General features: G+C 38.5%; 1 protein-coding gene across 14 annotated transcripts in view; it reads left to right on the forward strand.

Annotated features, from left to right (window-relative positions):
• The window catches only part of Irag1 (inositol 1,4,5-triphosphate receptor associated 1), a 110684-nt gene that overhangs the window by 65144 nt on the left and 32258 nt on the right, over window positions 1-13282 (forward strand). The gene's annotated exons all lie outside the window — the stretch shown is intronic.

Raw genomic sequence — 13282 nt, forward strand, 5'->3', positions numbered from 1 at the left:
TGTCTAGTGCGAAATGCCTGGCATTACTAGGTCCTGAATAAGGTTTTGTTTGTTTATGTGGTGCTGGGGATTGAACCTAGGGCTTTGTGCATGCAAGGCAAGCACTCTACCAACTGAGCTATATCTACCAGTCCTTGAATAAGTAATTTTTAAATAAATGAATGAATGAAATCGTATAAGACATGGCAAAAGTTGTCACAGGGAAGTTTGTGAGACAGGTGCATAAAAATAATCTATAATCATAGTGCCTTGAGGTGGGATGGAGGAACAAGGTGTGCTCAGAGGGGTCAGTGTTTCCAGCAGGCCAGGCTCTGACCTGCCCTCTTCCTGATACCTCCTCCCAGGGGCCACTCACCCTCTTGCATCTGTGTGGCTGTCCACACCATTTCTGCCTCCTGCCACCTCCTCTCCACTCCCCATCATATCGTATTTGTTCCTTAAAGCAGTGGATAAGTCCAATCAGCTCTGAAATACCCCCTGCTTCCTTGCTTTCTTTTGGATCCACTGCCATATCCTACTTTGATTGGCCCTTATTAATTTTTTATAGTGGTAAGTACAAGTAATATAAAGTTGACTATTTTTGCCATGTGAGCTTACAGTTCTGTTGGCATTAAGCATGGACTGTGCTACTGCCACCACCATCTATCTCCGGAACTTTTCCATCCTCCCAGACTGAAACTCTGCCCATTAAACACTAGCTCCACTCTCCTGCCTCACCTAGTGCCTGGAAAACACAATTCTTTCTGTCTCTGAGTTTGACAACTCTTATATAATATTATATCCTACCTCGTTTAATGTAATCATAATAAACATTTTTCTAATGTGCCTTCCAGAGTATATGTCATTTTGCACTTATGATTTTATTCATTCCCAATAGACTAAAAAGGCAGTGATTCTTGCTCTCATCTTACAATTGAGGAAAGTGAGGCCTAAAGAGCTCCTGAGTTCAAATTGCATGGTTTTGCCATTGCATGAGCACTTTTGAAATGTCTTCATAGCCATATGATATTTCAGACAAACTGATACAGAGAAAGCTACTAAGCTGGGGAGAGGTCTGTGGGCTGCTCCAGGTGCAGAGGAATCCTCTTTGTCCTCTGTGGTGCTAAGGCACCCCAGTGGACCCCAGGTGTCACAGAGTGACCACTGCATGCTGTCCATGGTTAGTGACAGCGCAGAAGCCTCCGTTCATGGATTGCCATGTGCAAGTGTTCTGGGTATCACCAATGAGTTGGAAGCCCCCAGTCTGAAATAAAGTAACAAACACCCACCTATTCAACATGAACAAAGAGGTTTCAGGAAAGAAAAATTCCTGACAACATTTTTTAAAAATTAAGTTTTTTTTTAAATTTACCATCATTAGATGAATCTTTTAAAATGAACATTTCTCTCCTTTGAATTTAAAAAATTTGCTTATTAAAGCAGACTTGAAACACTAGGAAAAACATCTTAAAATTTCACCCACAACCCCTTTTCAATTCTGAAAAGGCAACAATTGTTATACTTTCCAATATTTACTCATATTTATAAGTCAGTATGATGGTATACATATACTTTCTACTTTATTTTCACTTAATTCAAAACTAATTCCATATAACTTGACTTGTCCTCATATTTATCATTAATAGGCACATATTTCCTGTTGTACTGATACATCTATTGTTGGGCATTTCAGTGTTTACAGTTCTCTTAACTATGATTAACGACCTTACTATAAACAATTTTGTACTTGTAGGTTTTATAGTTTTCTTCCTTGTTTTATTGTTACTCCCTTGGCACATGCTCAGACTTGAGATTCACTGGTTCAAAAGTGTGGAAATATTTGCATTTATTAAATTGCCTCCCGTGTGTAATGCTATCTCCAGTGTATATGTATGTCTCTCTCCTAAGCAAGACCAGATCTTTTTTGCTTTTGGTTCTTATTGACCAGAATACTGTATAGTAAGAACCAGCTAATCAATAAGAAGAATGACAATTACGGTGTATTGTTATTACCAGTGTGAAATGTCACTTCATTATTATTGAATTATTTGCTAGTAAGTTTAAATTTTAAGCTTTGAAATATTTACTTTCTTTTTTCATTTGGGGCGAATCAGCTCCTCATTTCTTTGTCATGTATCCATTTGTGTCCTAGGCTTTGTTGTTGTTGTTAGTAATAAATGCAACCTCTATACATGACAGGTATGAACTCCTTGTTGGCTATATTTTTCTCGATAATTTTTACGTTATCTTTTTTTTTTTGCTTTTTAATGAATTAGAGAAGTTACAGAGTTTTTATATAATCATTTTTGTTTCTTTTGCTTTGAGAAGTCCTCCATTTTTTTAACCATTATAAAAATACTCTGTGTGAGAACATAGTTCTATTTTCATTAGGTTGATTTTTTTTTTACCTATATCTTTGTTAATATCACTGAGCCTCATTTTGAGATATAAGTATTTAAGGCTTAAGATCTTGTTATTGTAGTCATATTTTTAAGTGTTTATGTTTCTTCCATGGCATATTTTATATTCTTTTGGATACATAACACAGACTAACCCCAGTTCCTGATCAATGCCACATTATAATCACTGTTTTCATGATAGTGTGCAGTGGGGTTTGATCTCCCCCATTGCTCTTTTTTCCCAGAATACTTGTGAATATTCAAGAATAGAGTCAGTGAAAATAACAGCAAGAGTAACTAGACAAGGACTCAGGAGGTCTGAGTTTGTGTCCCAGCCCAGAAACCAATTAATGGGTCTTTAAATATGTTCCTCAGCCTCTTGAAACTGATACCATTTTGTATAACATTTTTAATTGTGGTTGCTCTAAACCTGTACATTGGATTCAGAAGAACTGCCCACATTTTGTTTGTCTTACAATTTATAGACCTTTTTAAATTTGCAAACATGTAGTTCTCTTCCAGGCACAGGGTTTGTCCTATTAATTTAGGTATTCCTTTCTTCTGCCCCTAAAAGTTTTGAGGTTCTTCATGTGCATCACCCTTGTGTCTTAGGGAGGCAAATTCTATGTGAGTTATACTTTGCCTGTTTATTTATGAAGAAGACTCTTTTTCATTAGATTGTCTAGCTGATAATTAGTGGCATAGATGAATGCTGTTCAGTGTTCTGTTTCTTGTATAATAAACATTACTATTAACATGGTGGAGCAATTACTACAGTGATTAACTGGTGTATCGTTATATACCAGTTACTATAACTAGAGTGGTTACTATAACTAGAGTGGGCATGTGACAATGTTGAACTTAATGCTTGTAATAACCTTGGTAAGTGCCGTGGCCTTATGCTCCTTTCTCAAATGAGGAACTTGAGGCTTAGGGAGATGAAAGTCATGTGGTTACTAATTGCTAAAGCCAGATTGAAACCCAGACGTGTCTAACTTCAGAGGCCACTGGGCAGAACACATTTCTTTTTTAATCAACCCACCTGCTGTCTTTATTCTATGCAACTCACCCTTTGTCCTGGTTGTATGTGCATGTGTATACGTTTCTCCAGTTGTGCCTGTACATGTTTTATTACTTTGTCAGCATTCTCTAATTTGATAATAAGGTGATAAGGAGAACATTTGCCTTGTTTCTCTTTTTTGTTAAATTGGATATTTTTAGTGTTTTTTTTTCCTCAAGAAGCATATTAAATAACTATTATTTATGTTTACATATGCTACTTAAAATTGTATTTATTATTTGATATTTATATTATTTGATATCATACAATATGTAATATTAATAAAATATAAAATATGACATTGTTTCATATTTTATATTATTTTATGTATTTTTTTCCCAAAGTAACATTTTTCTCTTCCAAGTTTCAAGATTTATGTTGAATTTTATCAAATGTCCTTTGGATGTCTATTGAAAAGAATCATAAATTATTTTATGTAATTTATTTAATAATTTTCCATAAATGGAAATAAACCTTTGGTACTAGGGATTGAACTCAGGAGCACTCAACACTGAGCCACATCCCCAGCCCTATTTTGTATTTTATTTAGAGACAGAGTCTCACTGAGTTGCTTAGCACCTTGCCTTTGCTGAGGCTGGCTTTGAACTCGCCATCCTCCTGCCTCAGCCTCCAGATCTGCTGGGATTATAGGCAAGCGCCACCGCTGGAAATAAACCTGTTTTTTCTGATGTTCTTATTTCTGGGTGCTGGAATGAACTCATTTTATCATGACATGTTTTCTTTTATATGTCCTACCAAATTCTATCTATCACTATCTCTTTTAAAGTATTGTGCAACTTTCCTGCTTAGGTAAGATAAAATCTAAATTCTTGTAACATAGAGAACCCCGATACAATAATGCATTGGAGAGTGAAAGTTGTTTTACTCTGGTGTAAAGTTCCAAAGTGAGCTGTTCAAGTATCAGCTGGCTCTGCTCCAAGCAAGCATTCTGGGACCCTGGTTTCTTCCCAGTTGTCATTTTGCCATGGCCTGTGGTGTTAGACTAGTCACAAGGTCAAAGCTGAATCAGATTTGGGTTCCCACTACATGGAAGGAGAAAGAGTGGAAATCCAGAGTAGACAAATAAATAAATGAGCAGGGTAGGGATTGCATACCTCCTTTCAGCTGCAATTGTATGGATGCTGTTGTCCCGTGACCATAACCAGCATCAAGGGAAGATAGAGGTATTTGTTATTTGATATTTATATTTGATATCATACAATATGTAATATTAATAAAATATAAAATATGACATTGTTTCATATTTTATATTATTTTATGTATTTTTTTCCCAAAGTAACATTTTTCTCTTCCAAGTTCTTCTTGTAACAAAGAGAACCCCAATACAATAATGCATTGGAGAGTAAAAGTTGTTTCAAGATTTATGTTGAATTTTATCAAATGTCCTTTGGATGTCTATTGAAAAGAATCATGAATTATTTTATGATTCTAGCTAGCTAAACAACTGATACTATGCACAAATTAAACTCCATCTGTTTGGGTAGATTTTGGTGGGTGACTGGGTACTTATCACATTGTCTTTTTACTTAACATATACTTACATCATTTCCCATTTAACATATATGGAGCTTATAAATTTTTAAATCGTTTTGTAGTATTGCATAAAGAACTGATATAAACATGTATGTTTTCCACACTCAACTCTTTTAAATTTTTTTTAAATATACAAGACAGTAGAGTGTATTTTGACATGTTTTACATACGTGAAGTATAACTTCCCATTCTTATGGTTGTACATGATGTGGAATTACACTGGTTATGTATTCATTTATGAACATAGGAAGGTTATGTCTGATTCATTCTACTGTCTTTCCTATTCCCATCCTCCCTCCCTTCTTTTCATTCCCCTTTGTATAATACAATGAAATTCTCTTCTTCCCTCCCTGCCCCCTTATTGTGAGTTAGCATCCATATATCAGAGAGAACATTTGGCCTTTGGTGTTTTGGGAGACTGGTTTATTTCACTTAGCATGATAGACTCCAGTTCCATTCACTTACTGGAAAATGCCATAATTTCATTTTACTTTATGGCTGAGTAATATGTATATATGCCACATTTTCTTTATCCATTTATTTGTTTAAAGACACCTAGGTTGGTTCAATAACTTAGTTATTGTGAATTGATCTGTTATAAACTTTGATTCCACTAACCTCTTATTAATATCTATATTACTTCCAATTTTCCTCTATTACTAAATAATTATATAATGAACATTGTTCTACATGTATCTTTATAGAAATACGTGTTTTTCTAAGGGATATTATCCTATAAATGCAATTGATTTAGCAAAAGGCATTTACATTTAAATGTATAACATACTGCCAAATTAGTTTACAAAAGATTATGCCAGTTTAGATATCCACTATGAACAGCAGAACCTCACTATCCAATATTAATAAAGAATAAGCTGGATCTTAGAAGTAAAATTATCAGATAAATGAATGATTCCTTTTAGCACCAAATTTAAAAAAGAAAACCATGGTAGGTTTTTAATAAATATACTCTTTCTCTTGATTTTCTCTTAATTTGAGAGTGTGGATGGTTAAGAAGTCAAGCTTCACTATTTACCAGATGCAAAACCTTGAGCAAGTTTCTTATTTCCTTGATGCTTCAGTTTGTTCATCTATAAATTGGGGGTTATATCGCACCTGCTTCATTGATCTGGTATAATGTTTTGTGTGATACTAGTCTTTAGTTCAGCAAGCACCTAAAAGTCATTGTGATTTCTATCATTGAGGTGTGGAACTCTATCTTGTTGACCAAGTGAGACATTTTTTTTAAACTCTGCTCCCCAGTGATAGGACAGTGAAGGAAATGTGGACAACTGTATGTGTTGGATGGCCATTTGCAGAATTCCTTCTCTCACATTTTGAAAGCCCCTTTCCCTACCCAGAACAAAAGGCTTTGGGAGCACTCTGAGAGCTGGCCCAGAGAATATTTACAGGTTCTAAATTCAACAGTGCATATGAGCTCATGGGGAAACGCGAGTCTCTTAAGATGCTTGCTGGCTGTTCCTTTGGGAAATGGGGTAGATTCTTATCAGAACATTCTGGAGCCTTCAGAACTTTGGCTCTCCTTCAGATTCTGAGAACTGGGAGGCTCTCTTCCCTGCTGCATCTGATCTTTCCAACAATCCAACCAGTTCCTTTGTTTTTGTTTGCTCTTTGATTATTTGCAGGCTATTTCAGGACAAAGATGTGGGGCTAATGTGAGCCAATTCCTGGGCCATATAGGTTATATGATACAATGCATTATTTAAGAAAGGCTTAAGCCCTACTCTCAAGGGGAGGGCCTCATCCAGCTATCATCCTAGTCATCTCAGCTACCTCAGCAGCCTCCTAACCAGCCCCTCAGCCTGCACTCCTGAGTGCCTCACCCTAACCAGTCCCTCCACCTGTACTCCTGACTCACTCACTCACCTCAAACCATGACCACAGAGCCAGAGGAATCTATGAAACGCAAATCTGTTTCAGCATGTTCAGAGGCTTTATTCTGCTCTTAGAATGAGCACTTGAATCCTTAGTGGAACCTGCAAGGCCCCATGTAGTTCACCCACTCCCCTCCCAGCATCTTCTGGGGCCACTCTCCCCCTCCTTCCTTTAGCTACTCATTCCTCAACCTTTTTAGCCTTGGCACATGCTATTCCTTCTACATGGAATGTTCTTCCTGTTGGCCTAATGAGCTCCCATTTATTCATAAGCTATCTGGTCAAAAGTCATTTTCTATGGAAGACTTTTCTGGCACCTCCAGATCTCTTCTTTGTAAAATTTATCACAATGTGAAAGGAAAAGTTTAGATTTTTCTCTGATTAATCTCTGTACCCTTAGATAATAAACTCTCAGAGAACAGTGCCCAAGTTTTCCTGGGACATAGTAAGCACCTCAGTAGATTTTAAATGAATTCATGAAAGAATGAGCTCACCTTCACTAAGAGAGGAAGCACAAGAGTAGACAAAGTCCCCACAATACATTGCAATAGACTTAACCAGAATATAAAGTACTTAGGAACAAAGGGGAAGAAGCAGCCAACTCGGTAGGGGTGAATCAGGGAAGGTTTCAATATGAGCAGCTTCAATCTGGGAAGGGGGATCAGTGGGAATGAAGATATGTAAGTACAATCTAGGGCTTGGCATGTTTCAGAAACAGAAGGAATCCCAGGTGAACCAAGTGTGGGTCATGTGTCCCCAGAGATGGGCAGTGGGGCTGGAACAGTGGGAGGCCGAAGGCTTTGCTGGCCAAAGTTGATGAGTTTGAACTTCATTTAGGACACTTTGGAAAACCAGAAACACCTGAAGGTAAGGTAGCTCAGGATCCAATCCATCTTTTAGAATAATTATGGACAATTACAAAAGATGGCTTTGAGACAGAAGAGGCTGGAGGCCAAAGGACACCATGTAGGAGGACCATGAAGGGTAACGAGATGATAGGGATGTAAGGAGGACAGCTTGAGAGCCAATTGGAGGCAAGCTTAGCAGGACTTGACAAGGGGTGAGGATGAAGGGGAGACCCAAAAGACCCCCAGGTATCTATGTGCATGGCCATGTGGGGGATGTTGACATTAAGGACTGGGAGCACAGGAGGGGAGCTTGCTTGAGAAGATGGTGTGTTCGGGTTTGAACAGGTGGAATGCCCATGAGAAGCTGGGATGCAAACGTCAGGCAGACCTGCTTTTGCATCCTGGCTCTTGCACTAACTGGGTCAGCCCAGGGGAATCAGCTTACCTGAGTTTCATGTTCTCCAGAAAAAAGAACTTATTCACTTTGCAGGGCTACTATAAGGAATAAACAAGAAAGAGCATCTAATATGTAGCTGATGTTCAATAAATGGTGGCCATTGAGATTATTTTATTCTCTTTATCCAAGTGGTCATGTCTAAGACGTGGTTGGATATCTGGACCTGGATTTTGAGAGAGGTGTGGGCTGAGGCAGAGAAGTAGAATTGATGGGCAGTCCTTCCACACACCCCTAGTTTGGGCTCAAAATCTCAGATCTCACACAGGGGAGAACCCTTCCTGAGAAGATGGATGTGAAGAAAGTTTATCCCAACCAGTAGCTTTGGCTTTGGAGAATCATCCTGTGTTCAGAACATCTTTAACAAAGCCCCAAAGGTTATTTTCCTCAAATCCTTGAGATGTCCAGAAACAAATGTTTTTTATTAGAATGAGCAAGCATAGGCAGATGTTTTGAACCATTAATGTTCATGCTCATTATCAAGAATTTCAACTAACAATGAAAAATACAAAGAAGAAAGTAAAAAGTAGCTTACACCAAATGCCCCCTCCCTACCAACACAAAAGAAGGAAAGGAGGGAGATTAGACTAGATGAACTTTTCTCAAAATAAAAAGTATTACAACTTAATGGAGTTGGAATTAAAGTGAAGTGAAACCATGGGACTTGCTGAATTTTGGTAATTGCTTCCTCTAATGAAAAGAAATTAGTTTCTAAAAGTTTTAAAATTGTATTATGAAATTCATTAGGGGTTTGGAGTTGTTATAGTAGGTGTTTGCATGTTTTAAATCCAGATGGCTGTTCTAAACTTTGTACCCAGTGCTTGCTTTAATTAGGTAAGACACACAAACCAGAATTGATTCTCAGGAAGGAAGAAGTTTATACTCATAGATTACTCCAAACAGGGGACACAGCACGCCTTGGCACAGGGACACCTGGGCAAGGACCAGAGTTGGTCAGGAGGCAGAAGAGGGAGGTGAGAGTACAACCCAGACCTTTATGGGAGTTTTCATGGGAAGGAATGCACAAGGTCAGGGGAAGGGTGCCCTGAGTAAATTTAGGATTTGCTAACTTAAATACCGTTGGCAGGTTCGGCTAGAGGGGAGGTGTCTAGTTGTCAAGTCCCTGGTCCAGGGGTGATTTAGGGCAGGGGAAATATTGGCTTGGAATGTGCAAGTTTGCTAAAGGAGATGGTTAGGGGTAGGTTCTGGGACTGGTTAGTTTGTATGTCAAAGAAAGCTGGCTTCTATCTCCAGGAATTACCTAGCCTTGGAAAGGCAGTCTCTCCAAGATGAAGGCCCCAAATGCCTGACATCAAGAATAAAGATGAGAACATTTTGTCACTAGGATGGTCCTACTGACTTCCTGGGAGGAAAGATGAGAATGGCAGCATTTCCTTCCACTTCGTACTGCTTCCTGTCTCTCTGTGACTACCTACAAGCTTGCTGAATTCTTCTTTGTTTATTGTCAAAGCTACAACTTTTACATTCCATCCTGCAGCCGTGGTTTTCACAGTTGTTTAGCCTTGGACTGATATGTAAAAGAATGTAATGTTCACCCTGGTCCCTTTATCATGTTTCATCATACTCAAGTTGATTTTGATTTTCTTGCTTACCTGGGATTTCATTATTATCGTTTTCTCAGGAGGGTTGAGAGATGCTGTATCCCCTAGTTCTAACATGTTTGAAAATGTTGTCTAGGTCTTAAACGACAACTTACATAATTGTAAAATCCTTACCCTTAGAGCACTGCAGATTTGCTCCACTCTTTCCACGTTGTAGAGAAGTCTCAGGTCAGCTGTTTGCCTGCACTCCTTAGCAATCACTTCCCCCATAGGCGTCCTACTTTTCTGTGAGGGTGGCTGGAGAAGCATTTCTCTATCTACCTATCTTATTATGCCAAATGCCCCTTTCCTACAAATATAGGCAGAAGGGAGGAGGGAGATAAGACTAGATGTACTTTTTCAAAAGTTAAATACATTTTTTTTAATATGAGGTCAACTTACAACTTCAGTTTTCCCCTCATTTGAGGAAATTTTTTCTTTTGTTATATCTTTGAATATGTTCTTTGTTTCATTGGTTTGCTTCACTATTCCGGGAGAACGTAATCTATACAGTGGCCAACAGTGTCTCAACTCCAGGCCCATATATACTTCATTCTTTTTTTTTTTTATTTTTTTAGTTGTAAATGAACCCAATACTTTAATTAATTAATTTATTTTTATGTGGTGCTGAGGATTGAGCCCAGTGCCTCACACGTGCAAGGCAAGTGCTCTACCACTGAGCTACAACCCCAGCTGCAAACCTCATTCTTTCTTTTCTTCCTTGCATTTCTTGTGATCATTCAATTTCTCTCAGCTTCCTTACTAATCAGTTTAGAACTCTTTATGTTTTATTTCATTTTCCAACATATTGATTGCTTCTATATTTTTCAATTTATTGATTAGTTCTATTTTGGTCTTTAATTTCTGTATGATCTTTTCATCTCATCCCTTATTTTAGTTTTTTTCAGATTCTAATTTCTCCTAGAATCAATGTGTTTGTGGCATATATTTTGCACAGAAATGCATTTTTGCATTTTGACGTGTTTTTTTGCAGATATGTTTCCATCCTGACATCTGTCTCCTACATGTTTCCCTTTTTTCTTCCTTTCTACCTTCCTTCCTTCTGTTCTTCCTCTTTTGGCTTTAGTATTTTTGTATAGTTGCCACACCATTTGTTTTTGTTTTCTTTCTTTCTGACCTGGACATTTCTACTTGGATTTTCTTTTGCCACATACATCGGGTGGGTTGATTTTCATTGACTTCTTTGTGCCTCATCTGAGATCTTGTCACCCTCCCTTCAGTCCTTTAGTTGAAGACTGGGCATTTTGTGTCTGTCTGCTTGTTACTGGTGGGGAAAAGGGGAAGTTCAGACAGAGCTGTGAATAGTAGTGTTTGCAGAACTGTTTTCTGCTCTTTTTTTATAGCCCCAAAACATGAGTTTGTTATACCAGATTGGGGATGTATCTGTTTCCTCGGTGGGCAAGAGTGAGCTTTGGACTACTTTCTCCAATTTGGAATTATGGAGACAACCTGCCCTGGTGTTTATTTTCAGACTAGGCCCATCCTCCCAGAAGCCACTCACTCTTCTGCTAAGCAAAGGAAGGAAAAGACAGACAAAATCCAAGGCATTTGGTCACTATGCCATTTTCAGAAGTGGGGTGGAGGAGGGGTTGGCTTCGGTTGGGGCTTTCCATGTCTCCTGTCAGTCACTCCATCCAAAGGGCTTGTTTTATTTTTACTCTTCCTTTCTGGTAAATCCCTTCATATTGTTCAAGACAAGCAACTCTGATAGAATTGTGTGCAATCGTTCTGCTTTTCCTCTCCCTTCCTAACCAGTAAGAAATGCTAAATGGCAACACAGTTATTCCTCTCTTTTTCCTTCCTTAAAGTGTTGGTGTGGTGGGATGGAGACCCTCCTTCCTGGAAAACCAGTGAATGTCCTCTGTAGGCAGCCACCCCCCGCCCTTTCACTTCCCTGCTGTTCTGGGTCATTGCACTTGATCAGAACCTTTCCTCTCACATCTTTTCAGAACTCATTCTTCAGGGGAGGAAGAAAAAAAGAGCTGTCAAGGGTGGGAGCTCAATGTTTATTGCAGTAATTTCTTTCTCTAGACATTATTTTTAAAGTGTGTTGCCATTTCCTGTATTTGAACATTGCTGGTGTATTTCGGGTTGATTTTTAAATTTTTTGTTTCTAATTTGGTCACATTCAGGAGGAGGGTAGTTGGTTCTGAGACCCACCAATTCTGGCATTACTCTTCAGGGCGTTATTTTAACAAGGGTTAGAATCACTAAGTAGTTACTTTTGTCTTTCCTTCTTTTCTCCTTTCCTTTGATACCCCCTTCTTTTTCTCTTTCTTTCTTTCTTTCATTCCCTTTAACCTAAGGGATTTTTCTAGGCAAAAGCCCCTGCTACAGTTTCACTCAATTATTAGGCTTCCTATTGTTCAATCAATCATACAGAGTTATCAGGAGCCCACAGCATAATTGATTCTCTGCTGAGTGTGGTGCAAATATAAAAATGTGCAGTGATGCCAAGGGTAACACAAGGTTGGCCATCTGTCACATAGAAATATCAGCGAGCAATAATTGCCTATCGATCTAAGAGTAGAGAGGTAGCTAAGATACTAAGATATATCTAGTCATGTTATACATAAAAAAAAAAGATTGCTGATGATCCCATCTCTGACAGATGGCCCTCCAGTCTTTGCTTGGATACCATGAAAATCAGGGAACTCATGAACAACATTCTGTTGTTAGAAAGCTAAAGGTATTTAAATTTTCTTAACCTTGAGCCCATCTGTACCCTATTCTCTGTGTGGTCTCCCTTGGTGAGGCTTCTGTTCACATGGTTTCAATCTTAGCTCTATTTAGATGGATGCTACAACTATGCCTGCAGTCCTGATCTCCAGCCTGGCCTACAGTTCTAGAAAATGACCAAGCAGTTTGGAAAGCTGCTAGGTCAAAGTCCATGACAGACAGTCAAATAGGGATAAATATAAGTTCCTGAATGCAAATGGAAAACAATCATTGTATGGGAAAAGGATACCTGAACTGAATAAAAGAAATTGGAGACTTTGACTTAACCCTGGTCAACTTTGAGCTCATAGTAAGGCATAGCAAGTCTACGCTGTGTGAATAACAAATGTCAATGTCAAAGTATTTGCTAGTGTCCTATGCTGAACTCGTTAGAGCACACGTAGGCCTGAGATAACAAACCAGGATGCAGGCATGGACCTTGGATCATGGTAGGCCACAGTGAGCAGCTGGAAGTGCTGGAGACTGCAAAAGAGAATCTCTTGATACAAGAAGTGTCTTCAAACAGGGGAAAGATGTATGCGATCACAGCACAGATCCAGCATGGTTTCAGGGTATAATAAAGGCTGTTCATTGACTCTGTTGGCTAGTAGGCACCTATATTTTAGAGCTATGTAAAAGAGCCTTAAGGTCTCGGACCCTAACTTTGCCCTAGACATGTCTGTTTCTTTTCCTATCTATGAAACTATGAAACCAAATGCTGATTTCTAGGTAGGAACTGAAAAATAGAGCTTT

The sequence above is a fragment of the Sciurus carolinensis genome, chromosome 11, assembly GCF_902686445.1.
Source record: "Sciurus carolinensis chromosome 11, mSciCar1.2, whole genome shotgun sequence".
Taxonomy (NCBI): Eukaryota; Metazoa; Chordata; class Mammalia; order Rodentia; family Sciuridae; genus Sciurus; species Sciurus carolinensis.